This window comes from Diadema setosum, chromosome 22 (assembly GCF_964275005.1).
Source record: "Diadema setosum chromosome 22, eeDiaSeto1, whole genome shotgun sequence".
NCBI lineage: Eukaryota > Metazoa > Echinodermata > Echinoidea > Diadematoida > Diadematidae > Diadema > Diadema setosum.
This window is the reverse complement of record NC_092706.1, coordinates 21,090,395-21,096,688: the sequence shown is the minus strand read 5'-3', so window position 1 is coordinate 21,096,688 and position 6,294 is coordinate 21,090,395.

Below are 6,294 nucleotides of genomic sequence, written 5' to 3'. Positions count from 1 at the left end.
TATAAACTGTAATTGCAAATGAAGTAAAACAAAAATGAAAGGTAATTGGTAGATAACAACTAATTACATCTTAGCACATACTCGGTAAGTTTTCAGAAAAAAAAAACATGAATGTTCTCTTGCATCGATAATTTTGCAAGCTACTGTGTTTTACTATTCTTAATATATATTTAAACACATATAACGGGACTTTTATTATCCAGTTAACAAAATTGTCAAATAAACAAATGATAGAGATTGTTGCCATTGAGTCGGGATACGTCATTCTGCCTAATTACATTGATGAAAGGGTTAAGGCGCAGATATTTGTAAGTCGAGATACGTTCTTTTGGCATACTAAAGTGGCTTCGCGGGAGAATGCTTACGCGTCGTAAGTCAGGATACGTTCTTTTGCCTAATTGATATGTTGCCGCGTGAGGATTCTCGCACAACGTAAGTAAGGATACGCTCTTTTGGCATACTAGAATTATTCATTTGCACAGTGCTGTGATTCGCTAAAATGCTGTATCTATTCTAAACATGGCAATTACTCTAAAACGGGAAGTCCTATTTTACTGAAATTTTATCGAGATATTCTTTATTAATGCCTAAGAAACTTCGCTGCTTCAAAAGTGTTTTACTCTTATGACGGAAAAATGGGAACCAATTGAATTTTCAAACTCGTTTTTCTCAGAACATGATATTCTGAGTTACGTTGTTTTGCCTTATTACGGCCGCGCGGCATGCAGCCTCAAAGTGAGGAACCTCAACACAACTAGCACTACAAAACTTAGGAAAATGTATACTTTTCTCCTTTAAACAGAATACTTTACTCACGTTAAATGCATGTTTCTATTACAGAAGAATAGTTCGCCACACTGGGTCCATGGAGACCACTTGCGATAAGTCCGTGGAACAAATAAATGACACTTTCTGGCGCAATTCCTGACCGTCGCGACGTACCATGTACAGCGACTGGGCTGTGTATAGTTAGGCCTGGCGTGAAAGATTGTGTACCGTGTGGACATGCTGGATATGATGATCAATTTCGGTAAGTTTCATTGCGTACATTTGAATACTGATAGCATCAGATGTAGATTAAATATTGAAAAGTATACTCGTTGAGTTTGAGGTGACAAAAATGATGTTAAGTATCAAAATTCAAAGCTATCGTAATACGATTACGTCGCTCTCCTAGTGGTTGGTGGTCGCGCGCGTACAGCCCTGTCGCGACGTACCATGTACAGCGACTGGGCTGTGTATAGTTACCTTGAACATAGCATTGGCAAGATGGTTACTAAGATGGAAGGCATGGGTCGGATGACAATCTTATAAAGGTTGGGGCAAAGTTTTCAGAAAGTGAAGAACTTCTCTATTGTCTTGAGATGGGTCAGTATACTCGGCTCATGTCATCCAAGGACTTTCTATGAGACGTAAAGGCAAGATCATCTGCAAACTTCCTACGTGAAGGGAATGTTATGTCACCATGTACTGTATATGGTAAAAATAGCTCTAGTGGAGTTAGTTTACAGCCACCATTAAGGAGGCCATCATTCAGAGTCCTAACACTGCTGGTCTGGTTACCTAGAGCAATCCTGAATCTGCAAGTGCTCAGAGACTCCAACCCCAAGTACCTTCTGATCTGGAGATTCTCCCAACTGAAACCCCTAGCAAACGGGAGACTCCAACTTGATGTGCGCGAAGCGCATACATTATCACGAGCGCGAAGTTCCCTGCGGCCGGGGTCCAGGGCCCGCTTGAGCTCTGGAAGCTCTAATAGGTTTCTTAGTGTTCTCTTGTGCTATCTAAGGCTTATTTTTCAATATACGAACACACAAAGTAAGAAATCATTTCAAGTGGGAGACACAGAGCCAGGGTAGGAGAAAGTAAATCTCAAGCGGGAGAACGGGAGATTTTGCAAAACGGGCTTTCGGCGGGAGATCTCCCGTCGAAAGCTGGAGAGTTGTAGTCTCTGAGTGCTGAAGATTAAGGACAAGCAGTGTGAAGTTGTTATAACACTACATTTATGCTTTCAGAATGAGGCAGCACTGTACAGATCTCAGAGTCTGTCTTGACATCATTATTATACGCAAACACATTCACTCAGAAAAAAAAAATGGTGGTAGAATTCATCTTCCTTATACGTTGTTATATAGTTCAGCTAGGCTAACATTAAAAACTTTTAGGCCTTGTTTTCATTTCAGAGATTTGACAACAGGAAGTGAGGTGGTCCCTTTTTTCCACTTTCCCATGCCTGACGTTCTTTCTCGGGTGAGGGGACTGAAAAGTTTGTATAATATCGCTTTTAGATAATGTAGAACAGGAAAGGTAATTGGAAATTTCATTTGTGTCATCATCTAGGATTCAGCCTTTTATCAAATTGTTAATGTCTAATAATTCCTGATAAACGATGTTGATGTTGGCGTCAATTCAAGCTTTGGTGGGTTTTTTCCAAATTTCTTGGGAAAAATTCAGATTGAGGTAGCAAATTTGGATGTTTGCATCAAAGAATAAAACAGCTTTTGTTAGTGACAATCCTCTGATTTATAATCAGCACACAAATTGAGAAACAGTGTACCTGGGTGACAGAAAAAAAGAAAAGAAAATGTGTTTTTTTCCATGAACACTTTGCCGTTCATATTGTGCACGGGTATGTGGGTGGCATCCATTTTGAAGTTTTGTATGAAGAAGAATATAATAAGCCTAAAAACAATACATTTTCCGTTTGTTTGCTTGTTTGTTTGCTTGTTTTGCTAGTGGCACTCATCAGATTTGCATGACACATGCAAAATTTGATAAAAGCGTAGGTATGTGACTGAAAATTCGTCTTCTATTTCTATGCATATTTTTTGCCATTCATATAGTACATGAGTGTAGGAGTGGCGGCCATTTTGAATTGAAAATAAGCTTAAAATACTAAATGTACCTCTTCAAATGAAAGATTTTTTTGCATGTGCAAGTAGAATTACTCAAGGAACAAAAATTGAACAAACTTTGATGGAATAATTGGTCATAAAATTGACATAACTGGGATTATCATGGCCAAATTAGCATATCTGGCGGCCATTTTGGATTTTTGCATTTTGCCGAAAATGCTCAAGGTTACGCGAGTGGCATCAATCGGATTTGGAATCAGCACCCTCGAATTGACAAGAAACCATCAAAAAACATTGTATATATCAAAAAACAAGGTTAGGTGCATTTTCTATGGAGCCTATCCTGGACTATACGGTCCGGGGGGCCCGGATCCGGCGGCTTCGGAGGAGATAGCTCCACAAAATAAAGCACGGGAAGGCATGGGGCCGTCCTTACGCGATTATAATATATAATAGCAGCACCCGTGGAAATCCACGGGTCTGAGGGGGTTTATTTTTTTTTTTCTCATATACAATTTTGCACACTTTTCTCAGTTTTCTCATTCTTTCGTTACTTGTGCTCTCTTCTACCCATGACCGCCACCCCACCTCCCCACACACACACACACACACACACACATACATTTTCACCCTCGCAGAACAAACAAATATAGGTGCCTACAAACAAACAAACACTCAGGGAAAAATCACCAAAAAAGCTTATGAGATTCTCCGAAAGTTTTGCCCACAGATTCTTCCAGTCTGAACTATTGACACTATGACTTTGATATTACCCCCTGCCCTTGCATCCATGCAGGCACCCGAGGGAATCCACGACTGGTCTCAAGGCCTCGCATTTTTTTTTATTCCTATTTCTTTTCCCACGTTATGAGAGAAAAATATATTGCTCCCTCCTTTTTCTTTTTCATCACCAAAACTTGGTTTGATATATTATAGAACCATCCGTTTATCTGCTTCAGACTAAACATCATCATTATTATCATCATATTATTATTGTTATTATGCCCCTATTGCTATATTATTATTGTGATCATAGTCATTAGGTTTTATAAGTATTAGAAACTCGTGGAAATCCACGGGTCTCAGGGCTTCGTATCCTGTCTTTAATATTTCTTCAACCACGTTACATGAGAGATTACACAAAAGATATTTTCGTCTTCATTCTTGCTCCCTCATTTCTGTTTTCCTAAGCAAAACTTCACCTCCCTGGTTGATGGATCTAGAACCGCCTGTTTATCTCATTGATACTGTTCATTTTTATTATCATTATAATCATGATTGTGGTTATGATTATTATGATGATGATGATTATTATTATTATTATTTAGAAGGAGGGGAGACCATAGTCATTCTGTTTTATTATCATTTTATATAATTCATTGATATGGGGATAACTCAAGGGAATTAAGAAAAAAAGTTTATCGGTCAAGGATAGTGAATCTTTTTTTCCGTCATGTCAAGGTTACTCTCAAGGTTACTTATTTCAAATAGCTTCATTATCATTGATATTTCATTTAACAAACATTTAATAAACATTAAGACAATCAAGTACCTGTTTGCGTCTCTTCCGGCCACTCTTAGTTATGGATCATAGCACCCCTCCCCATTCATTTGCATTGGCCTATTCTCTCATTATCATTATTTCAGTGTATTATTGTTACTGTTTTAATCATGTTTATTACTATTACTAACATTATTATTATTATTTAGGGGAGAGGAGAGAGTAGAGTCATAATGTGGGGATGATCAACCAAGGGAGACGGAAGTATTAATTTGTTAAGAATTGTAAAATTCTGTTTCCCCCATTTTTCTGCTATTGATAAAAAGCTTTTCTGAAGACAGTCCTGCGCAAACTGTCCAAAACTGCTTCACTGCACTAACATACGTATTCTTGTGCTGAGTAGGACCACTTCATATCTAGACCCCTAGGCCCGTATTCTGCTAAAAACTTAGACCCGAGTTTAAAACCACGCCTGGGTCTAAAGTGGGTTTTTTGGGGTTAAACCTGGGTTTAAACCACCAGTTTAGACCCAGGTTAAAACCCAGGTTTAATTTGTATTCTACTAAGTCCAGCTGTGGTCTAAATCGGGTCTAAATTAAACCTACCCAGGAGGAGGTTTATTTCGAGTTTACTTCGAGTCTAACGATGACTGGTACTGGTACCGGTACCACCACACTGAGCGTGTGTTTTACAGATCAATGGCACGAAACGAGCTACGAGTGTATGCAGAGTGGCTGGCGCAAGGCTGGATACAGCTAGCAGCTAGGTAGCCGGCGCGGCCACACGCGTGTACACACGAGATACGCCTACTTATAGACCGATTCAAGTGACTGTTCATGGAAGTGCGCCCTCTTAAGGCGACTGGGGGCCAAACTGGGGGCCAAACAGGCCGGGTCGGCAAGCGCCCTGCGTGCGTGGCAAGGGTGCCAGCGGCAGCCAGTGCTTTTACCACCCGGCACCAGCCGGCCAGCTAGCTATCTCTGGCGCTGGCAGCGATCGACGCATCTGGCCTTGTGACAACTAGAGTCTACATTTGTTTTTGCTAGCTAATTAAAAATAAATAAATTAAACAACTTATACCGACTATGAGCGAATGGGTAGATGACATACGGCTGTAGCCAAAACTTGAATTTCAGGTAAATATCGGTACGATCCGTGAATGTTTGTAGACTCTATTTTGGCGATGACTTGGGTACTCGCGTGTAAGCCCCGCATATTCATATTTGTGTAAGAGAATAAAAACCGCTGGGGAGAATTATTGCTAGGCGCAGGCAGACGTCTTGCTAATAAGCCTAGGCTGTTGGCAAGTTAACTTATATAATCAAATAGAAATAAGGAATAAGAATCTTGAGCTAGATATGGCGCAATAGATTGCAAGCTATCAGTTAACTAAACCTTTTTAGGGCAGGCTTTTGCCTTTACTCGGGAGTGTCGGGCCAGCAGGGTAGAATCTGTCTAACGTGTGTGTATCTTGTCTAAAAATCTAAGGCAAGAGTCCAGACTAGATCTAGACCTATTGACTTCTAGAACCCTACATCCTATATCATTTTCGGTTGCCGATAACTTCAGGCAAGCCTAACTAAGTAAACCAAACGGAATATAAATCTAGGCCTTTCTAGGTCGTATATGCCTATTAAACTTAAGTTACGACTACGTCGCCTGATGTCTACAAGTACAATATACAACCAAAACTTCTACTGTTTTAGGTCTAAGTAACCTTGCATAACATCACGCTAACGCATAATATTATAATCTACAAAAGTGATTTTTAAATCATACTTTCTTAGTATGATTATGAAACGGATGTTTGCCACCATCCATGGTTTAATATTCATAAGTGTCACTTTACCAAAAGTCAAATTCAGAGTTCAAGGCCAAAATTGAATAGGCCTATGGTCAATTCAGTGCTGAACATTGAAGAAGTGAAAACAATATAAG